We start from the raw sequence: 16997 nt of genomic DNA, 5'->3' as shown, positions 1-16997 counted from the left end.
GTCTAATAGCCTTGATAATAGGCTTGGTAGGGAGCGGTTAGTGTTACCTGTTGAAGTAAAGGTCGTTGAAGAGCTAGCAAAACCTCTGATTCTGCCCTTGTAATTTCTTAAAAGCCTTTTCTCCAAATGTTATACAATTCATATTCTGTAGCTGCAAAAAGCACGTCTTGTTTAGAATACATCTTTAAATCTCTTCAGTCCGGTGCCCAGAATATGTTGCAGTTGCTATTGGAAACTCTGTTATTAGTCAACGGAGGACTTCCTCTTGGCAGCGCTGTATTTGTGATGGCATCCATGTTTGCTAGTCACTGCGTTTACAGTGGAACTTGTATTTCAGCCAGCTTTAGAAGGGAGGGGAAAAGGAAAGCAAATTAAACTTGACTTACTGGCATGAGTGTGTTAGCTTCTTGTTACTTGCAGCCTCATCTTCCAAGAACACCAACTTTAGCTGTAGTCAGGTTTGCAATAATAATTCTTCTTGTAACTCAAAAGCTTCCACAGATTCAGCTCTAAAACCAACACCGTTAAAATCTAAACCATCCAGATTCCAGTGAAGCAATGCTATACAGTGTGCACGTACACTGGTATGCAGGGGAAGGATGGCTCTCCCACCTCCCTCAGCTCGGTGTGTTAGAACACTTTGTGGATATGGTCTTATCTAAAAGACAAATAAATAGTCCTTAATATGTCTTAAAATATTGGTTATTACTTGCATTGCTGAGTGCATGAATAGAATTTTAGGACTAGCTATTGCTTAATTACAGATACTTAAGTCTACATGGAGAATAGAGTACTTGAAATTAGTTGTTAGTCTTTTCTGGAATGACTCGGCACCCTTTTAGATTTCAGTCCTCTTGATAGGTATCAGCTGGAACTTGGATTCAACCCAGAGACTAGTTTTCAGAAATAAATGATCATCAATATCTCTGCCTCCTAACAGCCAAGCAAAACCAAACAACATACCCACAAAGAAACAAAAAAACCCAACCCCCCCAAAAAACCCAGCCTGAAAAGCCCCAAGCACCGCCCTCAAAAAAAAAAAAACAAAACCAAAAAAACCAAACCAAAAAAGCAACAGCAACAAAAGCAATCAACCCCCAAAAACCACCTGTGGTAGAGAAAGTTGTTTTTCAGCTGCTGGATGCAAAATGGAAAACCTTTATCGGTGCACTTCATAGGTGAATTTATGTTGTCCTGTGATGATGAGATCCCCTTTATAAAGCAGTGCAATCCTTCTGATGCTTGTCTAGAAGAAAGGATGGAGAGCGGCACAAAGGCCTGCCCCACCCGTATGCCATTGTAGGACATCCTGTGGCAAGTTGCAAAGAAAACGCTGTTCTTTTGCACTTCAGATCCCAGTGGTGAGCAGGCACGGTTGCAACTGAAGAGGGCTAAATCAGGCTGGACCAGCATAGCCCAGAGCCTACGGAATAGGAGCTCCGATACAAGTGCTTTGACACCCAGCACAGCACGTGAGTGTCCTCTCTGGCCTCGGCAGGGCTGCATGTTGGCATGAATCTGCCTGCAGGTTTTTGCCCCTGTATTTTACTTTTGTCCTCTTGGCCTCTGCACAGCAAGAATCTTGCAGAAGATTCTCCTGATGTGGTACCCTGCCAGTTTCACTGGGGCTAGGTGCGGAGAGGAGGGTAGAGATGGATCAGTTTGCAGGGTTGATCCTGGATCTGTGGAGGTTTTACACATTCTTAGCTTCAGTGCGCTCAATCACCAGTGCACACCTGAAGGTCAGCGTGTAAGCCTTTGCCTTGGACTGAAAAGACACCAGACATCAGACCTGCCCTGTTAAAGATCTGCAGTCTGCTTTGCTCCTTTGTGGGTGCTTGACAGAGAATGTAAGAGGGTGGATGTTATCCATGCTGAACGACGTGCAAATGCATAGAAAGATCTGTTCCTCATGTCATGGTGACTGCAGTTTAGTTCTCACAGTCACTGGGCCTTTTTTTTGTGTGTGTGTGTGTATATATGAAAGAGCATGGAGTGAATAACTTAGGGAAAACGCTTCCAGATGGGAGGCCCGTTATCCAAGGTCAAAGGGATGGCTGGAGGGAGGAAGAGCCACCTTTTCAGCTTGCTTAAGTAAGCATAGGTCCAGTAGTTCTCTTCCCTGCAGTAGATTACAATATATGCTGCGCGTTTGCATTGCATAAATAGTAAGAGCTGTAAGGTTATTTTGGAAAAAAGATTGGAGTTACAGTGAAAAAATGTTTTTCTCTTCATCCCTATGCATTTTAACTGCTTTCTGTGTGACCTTGTTGATGTTAGGGTTCCTCATGCCATTTGGCTAGCACGTAGGCATCTGCCTCAGGGCTACCAGTGGAGAAAGACACATTTAGAGTGACTGCTCACTTGGGAAAAGCTCCTGAAGGGATCCCATCATGGCAGGTCATGACCTGTTTGCGTCAGCAGTAGGAGCACTGCTTGTCCCACAGACCGGGCTTGCTTAATTAAGAGTCCTCTTAGGATCAAAGCCAATTTTCCCCAAAGAATGAAGGATCTTTCCCCAAATTTATACAGGTTTTCCGTACCAAGCTTTTAGGTTTTGGACATGATGTTTGGAAGTGAAACTTTAAACCAGGCAGATGTAATCCTCCTGGGAAAAGGCTGCAAAAATCAACGCTGAGGCAGTTTCAAAAAAGTGAGCAGCAAGTAAAATTAACCATTACCTCTGTTTGTTTAGGTAATGGAGCTTGACACAGTGGTGTGTCTGACAAGTTGGTTTGTGTTTTTTATTCCATTAAGTACAGATGCGACACTCAAAGCTGTCACTGGCTGTCTGAGAATGTTTGTTTCAGTTTAGACTTTGGAAATTGCGTAGATCTGGATAGATCAAGATGTGAGCAGCAGTGTAAGAAAACTACCCAGTAGAAGAGTATCTAACTTTCCCTGGACAGCTGCTGCAGTTTATTCTGTTTAAGGTAGAATCAAGAATGACAACCATGAGAAATTATTAATAGGTCTATTGGAAGTCAATAGCTGCTGTGTCCTTTTAATTGTGTAATCAGCGTTGTTATTCCTTCACTTTTTTTAGTTGAACAATTATTGTATGGACTGCTTGGGTGTTACTAGCAGGCTTTTTTATAAGCTGGAAATACGTTTGAAAGATTCAAAGGGAGGAGGAAAATTCTGGAAAACCTGTAAATACCTTGGTCTTGCTGACTGCAGTTGAGATAAATTATATGTAAAATGAACACAAAATTTCTGTTTTAAACATATCAATAACATTTAGTGACTTGTAACAATATTGTAATTGTAGCCATGCCAGGCTTTTTGATCAAAACTTCCCAGAAATGTGATGTCTGTATGGAGCCAAAAGCTTTAATAAGCTTTTAAGTAAACTTTGATTTAGTAAAGTGTAGGCACCACCCAGACTGAGAAAGAAACAGATAATTTGCTCCTCTTTGGAAGCTCCCGTACTCAGGTAAATTTGAGCCTGATTAGCTGAAAGAAGCAGCTACGCCTGTTATCAGAGTAGTTTCAAGGAACATCAAGGCCTTTCCACTTACAAACCGTCTTCTCAGCAAAGCAGAGAAGTAGATGTGGTCATTTGGGAGCAGTTTGAGAACAAATCGATACATGACACCATCCCTTTGGGAGGGGATTGGATGAAGCCTAGCAAGAGATCCATGTCTAATTTTCTTGAGCCTTTTTTTTTAATGCAACGTTTGCTGAAGAAAAAGCCCTTTGCAAAGAAAGTTCCTTTAGGCTGGCTGATACCTGGGTTTCAGCTGCCTTAACCACGTTCCAGAGTGGGTGTGGGCGGGCGGGTGTGGGTGGGAGCCATGCCCCGCGTGCGGTCCGGGCAGGAGCACCTGGGCATTCCGTGCCGAGGCGGTGCGGCATGTCACCCTGCGCTAACGTCCCTCTCTAGGGCAAGAGCAGTCTGTCTCGTGTCCTCCCAATGCCCAACTGTCGTATTCAGTCTTCTGAATTTCTGTATATTAGCAGTGCTTTTTTAAAAATCCCACTGATTTGCCAGTTCGGAGCAGATCAGCGATCCAATTTATTCCCTCCGGCTCTAGCTAGCATACGTACAAATATTTTGTTTAAAATGGGCTCCTGGGCCATATTCCTGGAATGCTATTCAGGCAACAAAATAAGGGATGGAATTCTACAAGTCATCGGCTCCCATTTGGCCTTGCTGGCACTTTTGTTATTCCAGTTGTGCTTTTTTTTAAATCAGACCACATATTTAAGTGCTTAAGTGCTTAGACATGGATTCGATTCTGAAATTTAGGTACCAAATTTTATTTCTTTTCTTTGTGTCGTTCATTTGCCAGACTCCTAAGTGGAAGCAGGATAGGTAGTTTACTAAATCACCCTGGCTGTGTGTTTGCAAGCAACGAAAAGGGCCTTCTCATACATGGCCACCTATGTGTAAAATCATAGGAAGAAAGCAACAAAAGTGACCGCTGACTAATGCAGCAAGAACATTTTAAACAACATTAATGCAAGAAAGGCTGCAGTGACTGAAAGGGTAGAAATCTGCGAAGTAAAACATCTGCTTGAAATAGAGAAGGTGAAACAAATCCTCTGCGCTGCTGGGCTCTGGAGCAGTGTGTTCCTTTTAATTCGTGCTCTGTCCATCCCTGCAGTCTCATGCCTGTTGCCTCCCACCAGTTACATCTTTTGTGGGTTCTTTATGGCAGAGTTTCTGGCCGTGTGCTGTGGCCTACCATGACACGCATGGGAACTGAGGGATGACATCTGGTCACACCAGGGTGGTGGTTTTTCTGTTGTTTTGTCCTGTCTCCTTTTCAGTGGTGGTTGAGAACCGAGGGTGTGTTCTTTGCAGTTAACAAAAAATACCAGAAGGCTGCCAGATACTGCCTGTGTTCACTTATTTCTCATCACTTCAGGTAGAGGAAACGGAGGAATTGAAGGTGTCAGGAGGATGTCCATCTGCTGTCAGGTCCCCAGTGACCGGAGGAAAGCTGTGGAACCAATGCTTCAGTGCCATCATGGGGATGGGAGGGAGGGGAGCACAAACACCCTGGATGAAGAAGACTATTCAAATGGGAAGTGGTATTACTGAGGACTGGCCAGAAGGCAAGAACTTTATTTTACAATATTTACAATAAAATTGAGGTTTAACTTCTGGTTTTGTTCCATATTAGAAAAAAACAGGAACCTTTTCACTGCTGAAAAAGCCATACCCACAAGGTTGACTCCACACTGAATTACTAGTAACCTAATGTCTGAGTCATTTCCCGGGGTTGTAGGAGATGGAGGTTTATGCTGTCTACCTGATTAAGAGAGAGACTTTGAACTGGAGTTTCTCGTCTTCCTAGCAAGTGACCTAACCATCGTGTTGCTGAGTCAGTCTCTGGCTCACAGACAGCTGGGAAAATGGGAGAACTCAATAGAAGGGACCGGACAATTAGCTTTGATAGGTTGGGTCCTGTCTCACTAAAATTCTCTAAAATAAACTCAGCCCTGAGAAAGCTGCAGTGAAACAAATGCATTTCTGCGGAAAGCATCTGGCTTTTATGGGTCCTAATGACTGCACCGTTAATTTCAATCTTTCACAACCAGGACATGGACTTCACAATTTATTTAATATACAGTGGCTCAGAGGCATTAAAAATAATCAAGTTGGATCTTTTTCAGCTAACAAATCTGGAACTTTACAGGGAAAGGAAAACACAAATCTGCTTTTGGTGCTTGCTCCCTTTCTTTGCTTGCTAATGCACTTTGTCCTGTACAGATGTGGATGGTTTCTCTGTGCTTTGAGGCAGCTCAGGACAGCAGGCAATGCAGGCAGCAGGACAGAACAGGAGGTTTTACGGAGCGTTGCCTGTGTCTGAGAAGGCGAAGGTGGGCTGTCTGAGCAGCATGCCTGCCTTCTCTGTGCACTGCTCGCTGTTCCAACAGAATCTAGCAAGGGAAAGATCAGTGCTCACGTGTGGGTTTGAGCAGCTCTGTTCCGTATAGCTTTCCCCATTCTCCTTTCTAACTCGCTGTAAAAGCAGCATTGAGCTGCTCATCCTGGCCATCTTCTTTTTCTCTCTGAAGGAAGAGACACCTCTAGAGTTGTGGCTGTTCTTGGGAGGAGGTATGAGGGGAAGCATCACTGCTTTATGCAGAGTAGAGTCAGGCGGAGGCAGGAGGGAGTGTGGCTGGTGAGTGGATGCTCATGCACAGCTGGTTGTCTCAAAGAGCAAGTGAAGGAGAGAGCCCCTAGTGAAAACTGGAGAGAGGGCAGTAAGGACTCAGCTACTTACAGGGACCAAATTCAGCCCAGGCTTCTCAAGTGCAGATAAACCAGGTGAAGAAACTTCTGAAATCATTGCTGTCTCTGCAGAGCCCGATTCCCAGCTTTATCCACTGATGGTTGCCCAAGAAATTCATGATGTGGGCATTTGCAGGGGCCGGCTGCAGCTCAGGTAATGGCCATGAAAAAAGGAAGAAGCCAGGAAGTATGTTGCCTGGCAGATATTTCTTTTTAAGGGCCAACATAGAAAAAAGCCTTGAATTACTTCAGTATTTTGATAATTTAAGTTCTTGTCACGTAAACATTGTATGATAAATTACTTCTAAGAAGCATAAAGGACGAGGAAAATAGGGAAAGAGGTACTTGCTTCTGTATGCGTCAGTAGGACCTGGAGAGATGGGCCGACCTCATTAAGTCTTGATTCTCTTGGCCGTTTGAAAGGAGAAAAGACCTTGCTTAGACACTTCGCCTGTCCTGGACAACTACATATATCAGCAAACTAGTGAAGCGGTAACAGCTTGAATCAAGTGAATTATCTTTCAGATGTACAGCTGCATCTTCACTTTTTTACAATCAATTAACTTAGCACATTGCTTGGTTCAGAGGACAAATGGTGTAACGTGCTGCTAAGGAAGATGCATGACATTTCAGCAAAGACAGATCTCTAAACATTAGTCTGTTTCTCTTATCTGCTGAAGGGTGGTGGGTTTGTGGTTTTGTGTATGATGTTAGTAGGGTTGAGTAGGTAGGTTTCCTTACTATGCCAGTGTTTTTGTAAAAGGCACCTGAAAATGCTGATCTTTGTTACTAGTAATGTGTCTTATCTCCTGAGTTATTGAATATGTGGGATTATTCCTTTTTTCCCCCTCTTAGATAGTTTAATATCTCTCTGATGAAATCTGTATGCAGACGATAGGTAGGTTTGCTGGAGGTCTCTGATTATTTTTCCCCTTGTGGAGTAGAAGAGGAGTTACTCAATCTGTTACGATTAGAGAAACCTTGCTAAGCTGAGGGCAGTGGTATAGTTTTGTGAAGCATGAAGCAGCTTGCCATTTTCCATGTTTTCTAATTGACTTGGCTCTGTAATGTAGGATTTTTCTGCTTCAGATTTCTCAAATGTAAAATAGGATGGGTGGAATCTGTTGTGCCTAAAAAAATCACTGCTTTTAGGTGTTGCCATGAAAATAATACAGTGTGTATCAGTTTTATCATGCTTAACTTCATAAATATTGTATTAGTAGTTGGCTGGTCAACCGGCTACATGTGTCTGGGGAGAGAAGTAATTTCTGTGTCCAGTTATTTCTCACAGGTAACAAGAAATTTATGTCAATGTGAGTCACCCCAGTCAGTGTGTCGGGTGACAGGAAAGTGTAGGGTAAATTTGGCAGAATTCATGTACATTTTATACAGGCTCTAGATGTTTTAGAGCATTCTGTGCATTCATTTAAAAAAATGGTCTTTTAATATTTGAGGTGGGCTTTTTGCTCAAACTGAACTTTAATGTGAATGGTTGATGGATTTGAGTTAGCATATCTTGCTAATGTAAAATGTTCATTAATAATTTGTGGTTTATTTTCTATACATGTCAAGAGCTTTTGGTCCTGTAGTCTTCGTTGAGTTTGTAAAGAAGAATCTGCCATTTAGATTAACAAAAGAAATGAAATGAAATATGTGGTATGCAGAATTTTTATATGATCAACTGCAAAATGTTGAAACACACAGTAAAGGAGTTTGGAATAAAGTATAAAAAGTGCTTGAAGGAAAAAAGAAGTGGTTCTGAATGTGAGAGGGGTCACAGCTAATCCTGAGATGAATTATTCTGTATACTAAGAGTTGCATTCAGCTCTGATTTCACTCAGCGGGGGTTTTTATTTTGATCTAAACATGAACTTGGTGTTTTGAGTTTTACGTTAATGATTATATTCCATTAAAATACTAATTTGTATTTTATAAATCAGTTTAAAAACATTTTCATTTATAACCATAGTTTTTGGTATATTGAAAGCGCTGCATTGCCAAGTACCTTGCAGTGAATCAGACACATTTTCAAGTGTTCAGGGTGCTTGATAAAATAAGAAACTGATTTATAATTTTCTCTTATTTTTAAACTATTTTTCTATCACAAGTCTGGAAAGTGAGTGACTGAATTCTTTTAATTATCATTAGGCAGCTCTGGTATAATTTATGTTAAGAGGTTTTGGCCTGTTTATGTGTGCTGGAATTTGCCAGAATTAGTAATGCGATATTCCATCTTTAGCAAGCCTATAGAGCAATAAATAATGACACATGACTGTATGTGAGTGTTGTTAGTTTAATTTTTTTTGTGGTGTTCATGAAACGCGACGATCTTCCAACCCAAATTCTGCAGTATTAGGCAGCAAGTTGTACTCTGAACTAAACCAGATGCTGATCAGCTCTGTTCCTATTATCGACTTGGGGCAGAGATGGTAACCAGACCTTATTTGCAATGTTAACATTTGGAACAGATTAACAGCAGTTAGGCTGAAATGAGAAACCTCCACTTTACTGAAAAGGTTCAAAACATGTAGTGCTGTAAAAATCAGGACGTCTGTAGTATGTTAGATAGGAATAAGTTAACCGTGGGCCACACTTTACCCTTTGCAGGATGTGTTGTTTCCACTTTATGAGTGGCTCTTTGAAAGGACATGTTTATGGGGTATAGTCAGGTTTAAGTCCCGATAAACCATCTACCTGATGAGGTATAGTATATCCGAACTCACTGTGCTTGTTCGTTGTGAGACAGCCCTCCCCAGAGCCAAGCTGTACAGAGGATTTTTGTCTGGGGGACAAATCCCACATGCGCTCGTGAAGCTGGGGGACCCAGGATGCTCTTGAGTGCCAACCTTCTGCTACTTTCAAAAGCAAACCTGGTGAGGGACGTGCCCCAGGGGTGCCCGGCAGTGTACAGTGAACACATGGTGGCCTGGGCTCTGCACACAGGGCTGGAGATGTGCCTCTGCCTGTTTGTGGTATCTCATTGGGTTCATGGGGAACTGGAGGGGTTCAACAGGAGTGTAGCAAGGGCCCAGTGCTTTTTAGGCTAAAACTGGGCTAAGCCTTATCACCTGCTTGTGAAGGTTGTACAGTTATGGCTGCAACCATTAACTTCTACAGTGTGTTATTTCTGCTGCTGTATTACCTTTCTCCTCCTATCCTGTGCTTTTTTACTGGGAATATTGCTCTAGCAGGAACTGAAGAGCAAGCTGCAGGTCTAAGGAGAGTCTTTCTGCACAAGTCAGAGATGTTTCTTGGTTCTCATTGTGTCACCTGCTACGTGCTTTTTTGCATGTGCCTAGTTTGAAAACATAGTATTCAGGTTTGCAGAGAGTAAAAGCTTTTTGAAAACTCACATGCAAGGCTTCTTTTTAAATGTAGTTATTAAAGACTGGAAGATGAATGTTGAGAGAGGAAGCTAGGACATCAATTACCCTGGTAATCCAGTCAAATTGTTCATATAGTAGCCAGGTCAGCCAAGGAAATCACCAACCATGGCTACGCACATGAACTACACTGGGAAAAGAACCAGCAGTGAGGTGCTTCATTCGTGGCTGGAGGCTGCAGTGGTGGTTTCAAGTGCTCGCTGCCATGGTAAGCTAAATGGGGAATTAAACCTAATCCACTGTAATTACACTGGGTAAACAACCACATGGATTTCAGTTCAGTTTATGTTGACTTGAAACAGGTTTTGGTTAAGCGCATAGCGTGGCTGGAGGTGTGCACTGGAGCAGTAGCTGTAGTTCAGCTGTGACTTGAGTTGTTACACGCGAGTGTAAATTCCTGCAGGTGAAAGTTACAATCCTTCTTGTAGGGAGTAGCAAAAGCACTCCTGTCTTTTGGGAAGAAGGAAATTTGTAATGACAGGGACGCTCCCCTGTACTGCTCTGGGCAGGTGAGGGATGGGTTTGGCTTTTTTCTTTGTAGGATGGTGAGAGGAGCCAAGGTGCAGCCAGGCAGAGCAGGGACAGCACTGGGATGAGAAGCACTTGTCAGGAACATAGCTTGGAAAACACCAAGACTTGGAAACATTTACTGCATGCAGGCTGGTTAGAGGTATGATCTAAAATGTGTCTAAGCTTGGACAGCAAATTAAGGGATCATGGAAGCATAGGACAACTGCTGGTCTGTAACGCTGTGTCCACATGTGGCAGGTACATGCTGGCGTACGTTTTGACCCACACTTCTGAGAACCCAGGGTTTTGCTTCTGATGTTCAGTCACCATAAAGCATTGCCTCCCACCTTGGGCTTGCTTTGTCCACCCAGTGTGGGTATGAGGCAAGTTCAGGTTTGTGGGTGGGTTCAGGCATGACTTGGATGCGTGCTGTAGAGCTGTGTTGGTTTTCCTCCAGTAGCCCACAGCTGCATCTTACAGCTCCGGAGTGAATCCGCTTATAGGTCACCCAGGTTGTGGTTTTATGTCATTATTTTTACTCCTTCCAAAATTTATTGTAGGAAGTATGTCTGCCTTTTTCTTGACCTTCTAGGTAGTTGGGCCTTATGAAAATTGATCAAGCTTTTCTTGAATTACAGGTCAGTGTGAAGTCACCCTTGGCCATGGTGTTTCTTAGAAGCTGGTCTGAATTTCAGGTTGTAGCTGGACCTCCTCCATGTTCCCTCTGTTTCAAATCAGGAGGAGTATTCTCAGATGGAGAAGAAAAGCTGTGAATACATTGCAAGTAATAGTATTTTCCATGTAAAAGTGAAAGAGTATTGAAATAAGAAACTGTGAGTATTTTAAAGCATGGCCTTCTTTTAGATGGTGTATGTGGGGAACTGAAAGGAGGAATGAATTTTCACCCCGCGGGTAAGATGCCAACTCCGAGGAAGCTTGGAGGGAAGCAGCTTATGGCACTGGCACTGCAGAAACAGGTAGGCAGGCAGCTGAGGCAGGATGGATGCAGCTGTCTCTGCTTAAAGAAGATTTTGATCTGAGACTGAATTTGGACTGTCCACATAAGTGCACAGTGCAAGATGGTGAAGCAAGAGCATGCCCTTACTGAATCATCTGTGGCTCAGCATGCCACTACACACCTGGCTGTGGTGGTAAGTACTGTCTTCCACACCCAAATGCCTGCAAGTGTTTCTTAAAGTGGGAGCATTGCTTCAAGCCAGGCAGAGTTCTGAAGAGAAGACTTGAAGTGACACTGTTGCACAGAAAGTGTTATGTGCCCAGTCTTTCAGCTTTTCAGTCCTTCACCTCTCTGCATTTCTTCATCTCTGAAGACAGGCAGTGGGTGTAAGGTGGCACGGCTCACCTATCATTCAGCATCTGCTGGACCTGTTACCAAATCTTATTTCTTTATAGTAAAACTTTTGCTCGTCCTTCACCCAGGTCACTTGAAAAGTTTTGCTGGATAGTGGCCTATTTCCAAAGGCAATCTTCTGCTCTGAAGACAAAATCATACTGTTTCTAGCTCTTGCATTTTAACTTCTCTCTGCTTTACTTTTTCAATGAGCATTCCTATTGTAAGAGTTCCTTAACTTTTTTAAAGCCCTTTTAAAATATAAACCATTGCCATTTAAGGTCTATTTTGCCTATTGTAAGAAATCTGTTGTATTGGAATTAGTGAGTTTTAAATATGGAGTTGATACGCCATAAAATCTCGGTTGCAGTTTGCAATAGATTTAGATATAAAAAGAGTAAAAATGTAATTGCGGGAGAAAAATTGGCGCTGTTCACAGCCTAGGAATTATGTTTCAGACTTTGGGAGGAAAATGGTTTGGCTTATTTTTTTCCACTTTCAGGAACACTATTATGTGCTGACTTAATGGTTTCAGATGCTGTTAAATAAAAAAAAAATATTTCTGGAGTAAGTGTATTTTGCAGGTGCTTTGTCCTGGGGTGTATCTCAAGAGTTTTTCAGTATGACTCTTTGTGAAAGCAACAGGTCACAAACCTTCATAAAGCAGCTTCCAGCCAGCCAGAGTTTTGCCTTGCTGGGTGGGTGGCTGCAGCAGGTGACAGCATTCACTGATTCCCTTGGAAAAGAAATGTTTTGCATGGAAAGAAGAAAAAAGATTCATCTCTTATGGTCTCAAGGACTACTAATGACTTGGCCTGTTGCACATATGCAGCCCAGTCTTAACTGAAGTATTGGCTGGACTTAATCACAACTGGCACTTGGCTGGGCACCCAAACCGGTCGTTAACTGGGAAAAGTTTGCTCTCAGCAGAAGCCCATGGGCCTCTCAGATGATGAGTAAGAGAGAATGTTTTACATATCACAGGATTTGTTAAAAAAAAAACCACTAACGTTACTGTCTCAGATATTTATCATTTTATATATGTATTATTTTCACTGTCTCAGGTGTGCATTTGGGTCAGCTGTGAGCTTAATTAAAAAGAAAAAGCATATTTTTCATGGTGATTCTAACTGAGAGGAAACTATCCCACTTCTCTTTTCCTCTTCTTCCAAGTGAAGGGGCAGAGCCCGGAGCATGCACTGTGCTGCCCTACCCCCACCCCGCTGGGAGCCCCCCCTCCATGCTACGCTCGTGTTTCGGGTCACGACAACAAAATGGCTGAAACAGTGAAGTTTGTTGGGTCAGAGCTCCTTGTCAGAGACCACCTGCAGTTTTCCTGTCACTCAAAAATGGCCAGGGTCCCTGTCCTGGTACAGACAAAGCAAATTTGATGAACAGACATTCCAGCTGCTTCTATTGAAAAAAACCCCAACCTACCACTTGACCGCATGCTCTGAAGGTTTCAGCACATACAGCTGCAAGGTGGAACTTATCTTGGAGAGCTGAGGTCTAGGCTATCCCTTACAACCAGCTTTCCTTGAGGAATGGTAAAACTGGCTGTACGTGCATCTGAAATGACCCAAATACATAATTTACTTTAAAGACAGCCCATGATTTTAGTGTCATGATTGCTTTTCTGACTTTTACTGGTTTTAGCAAAGTGAAATTACGCTTTTTCTACCCAAATCTTCTTTTCTCAACAAAAATTTGCATTTCAAATGGTAGAAAATAGTTGTTGGTGTTCTTGTTGAAATCATGAAGATGTAATTTAGTTGGTTTTTTTAAAAAAAAAGTTCTTATTTGTGTTCAAACACATTTGTTCTGCAATTTCTTAGATGCATCTCTTTTCTTCCCTTCTTTCCAAATGGAGAAGCCTTTTTAGGGAATTTTCCTTATGGTCAGATGCTCTTTCCTGCCTACATAGTGTCATTGCAGTAAAGCTCAGAGACACTAGATTGCTAAGATGCTCTGTGGGCATATGTTGTGATACGTGACCTGTCCCAGGGGCATTTTTATTTAAGACAGCAACAGGGATATGCAATAAACATTTGGAGAGGGGAAAGGAGAGCAGGCTGACAATGATAAACACAGAAGTGGGCATTGGCCCTTGTTTCCAAGAGTGATTATAATCACTTGGGAGCTAGTTTGCTTCCCTTTGTAGAAAATGTGCAGATACACATTTTGGCACTTGAGTGGGCCACAAACAAATGGTGATAAACTTTAGCCTTCGCTGACTTCCTTTCACCATTGACAGCCTTCCCCAACATTCAGTACATGCCCAGGGCAGGGGTGGGGAAAGTATCTCTGTTCCCCTGGCTTTTGCCCTAATCTATGGGAAGGTGGTTTTATGGATTCACAGGAGAAAGCACTGCCATGTTTCAACACCAGAATGGAGAAATGTACAGAGACAATTTATGGCAGACATTCCTTGTATATTGTAACTTACCTATAATAGTAAGTTATTATGTATACAGTAAGTCAGAATAAAAAAATATTACTTTTAATTCACCAATGACTAGATTGATGTATATCAGCACTTCATAACCATGTTAACAGTTTCTGACATATACTCTCTGTGTTAGTAACATCCTGGGGCTGGACCAAGGCCTTAGAACTGTTTTGGTTTTGGTTTGTTTTCCAACTTATTAAACATGAAAATGAGGCAGGAGGAATGCTGGTCAAAGATGAAGGTTTTACAAGTATTTCTCATTCACTTGATGTAAAATATTTTTTTTACAGCATAGCTGGAATGTCTCTGCACATGCTCCAGGATGGTTGTACCCAGCTTTGAGACAAGAACAGTGCCTTTCCAAATAACATACAATTAACTTGCTGCCAACTTTACGTATAGCCTTTAGTCAGAGATGTATGTCATTTCTATTTTACAGCTGTCCAGACACACTTTTAAAAAACCTAAGCCCCATACACCAGATGTTACTTAGTCCGGTGTGGTCTACATTGGACCCAATCCAAACCTGCCTGCATATAATTTTCAAGTCCCAACAGCTCTGCAGTGCTAGAAGATAAAAACTGACCATAACTATACCCTTTCATATTACTCAGAGCTCAGTTTCATTATCTGAAACACTACCAGATAAACAGTACAATCAGAAGAATTCCACCTTAACGATAACTACTACCACATCCATTTCTTTCTAATTTGAGGCAGGTTTGGGGTTACTAGCTCTGAAGTCTGCAAAGTTCCAATCAGTGATTAATATAACTATCCAGAGAAGGCTTTTTTTCTTAAACTGTGAATAATGGAGTGTGTTTATATGGCCTTATTGGGCAAGGCACTCTGTGAATTTATATGATTTAGTTTTATGTACAGATGGGTGGGGTACGTCTGTGGGACTTGGACTTGATATTTTAAAATTTCATGTCTTTAATTTTAAATAGGGTCACCTTCAGGAAAAAAATGATTTACAGAGCTGCTAAGCAACCAGTAGTGCTGATAATACCCTCTCAAGAAAGCATGTTTTTTTCAATCAGCAGCATTTAGCATTTGCTTATGGTCAAGTGAATGCTTAGGTGTTTCCCTGAAAAAGATGTCAGTAACCTGAAGATAGTTTTAAATCTGTGCATTCGATGCCTGTGAAGTCTCTTTCAGAGACCTGGTTCTGACTGTAGCCTGGCTCTGAAGAGGTATTTAGGTTTCTAACCCTCCTTGAATAGCTTTGTGGCCCTGAGCCCTTACCCTGACAGCATAAGGATAAGAAATATTCTGAAGTTATGTGGAGAGCCCCACTTCCTTTAGACAGCATTTTCAATGTGTCCACTATTACCTCATATTACAACTGTATTTTGCTGTAAAAAAATATTAGAAAATCAGTTTAATAATTTGGTTGTTTTGTAGTCATTGCTGATTTTCTTACTATTTCCCTTTATTGGTGTATGAGTTGTCTGCATATACTGGCTGGGATAAATTTGTCTCATTTGATGATCTTTTTTATTTGCATTACAAAACTGTTCCTTTAGTTTTGGAGCAGAAAAGTGTTCAGAGAAACAGTAAACTAAGGAAAGGATTAGTGAGCATTTTTAAGAAGTGATGACTGATGCTCAAAATGTGTAATTGATGGAAGCAGAAGCCACTTGGTAATGGATTCATTTTATCAGCACACAGAAGCAAGTTTAAGACCCATGTGACAAATTAGAATGAACTAAAGAAGTTTGATTTTAGATATTAAGTAATAACAGCATTCCTTTCATGAGCAATCTACGGGTTGGCTCTTACTTCCCTGAATGATGCACTGCATTTCAAATAGTGGTACTGGAGGGTAAGCCTAAATCAGATAAAACTGTTTAATGGAGGAAATAGCTATTTCTGGCTCACTCTGTGAATAGCTGTTTTCCTTTAAGATTTTTTTAAAATAGAAATAACAACAGTAATGAGAAATACTTCCAACTAATGTATTCTGTTTTATAGCGTTCTTTTAACTTAGGTTAATTAACACTTCACACGTTCCTCCTTTTTGATTTAGATTATCTTCTGTTTCAGCTTTCTTTTCAATTTTCAAGTTTGTGATCTCCTTCATGAGTCAGAACTGCAGAGTATTGCTGAATTTTGCCCCTTTTTGCCTCGCATTTAAAAAAATACTTTCATTTGCCAGGCTGCCTCCACATTTGTGGCTACAGCTCCCTGCTCTGCTTTCTCAGTGCTCCATTTGAGCTCCTGCTAAAACTGAAAGCTTTGGGGGAAATAAATCTAAGATGTCAGTGACTTAAAGCCCAGTGCTGTAAGTTTAAGATGTTTGCCTAATATCACATCACCGAAATGGAACAGATAAAGATGAAGTGTAAAGTATATGTAACGTGGCTTGCAGTTAAGTGCAGTAATTGGAGAATGCAGGCAGCAGATCTGGGAAGGTGATAAGGTAAGCAAAAGCTTCTTGGGAAAGGTAAACTGTCTGAAGAGCTGACAGTGATATGGACTGACTGGAAGGAACCCAAAATTGTTTTAGCCTTTAAGCATCCAACAGACATTGGAGTAATTGAGTAATCATACACTCTGGGTCCAGTATTCCTGTCACTGATACCCCATGCATCTCAGTTATTGGTGTAATTTAAATCTGATAGCCACATAATGGACCGAATTCTCTTCTCTACTTTTCATAAGTCATCCTATTGGATTCAATATGAAGAATGTTTGCTTAAGTGAGGTGAGCAGGATTTGTGTCATGAGGCTTATTTTCCTCCTCAAAGGTGGTATCCTCTGCTCTAAGTACTGTACAATGCCGTAGAAGAGAGAATACTTATTCTGAAGGAAAATACCCTGAAGCACCATGGATTAGCTTAAGTTCTCAAAAAGGTGTAAACTTTTCAGTTTCTTCCAGTGTTTAGGCAGTTTCCCTTAACATTTATGCCAAAAATTGTCCCCAAGTCTCTCTTACTTTTGGTGCCAGTGTTTTGAAAGCGTGTCGGATTCTGCATCGTAAAAGATGACGCCTGCCCCTACTCATTTCTCAGAATGACATCTTCTACCTTTCAAGGGTCATTTGGGTCAGAA

Source organism: Falco peregrinus, chromosome 3, assembly GCF_023634155.1.
Source record: "Falco peregrinus isolate bFalPer1 chromosome 3, bFalPer1.pri, whole genome shotgun sequence".
NCBI classification, from domain to species: Eukaryota; Metazoa; Chordata; class Aves; order Falconiformes; family Falconidae; genus Falco; species Falco peregrinus.
Note: the sequence above shows the minus strand (reverse complement) of the source record.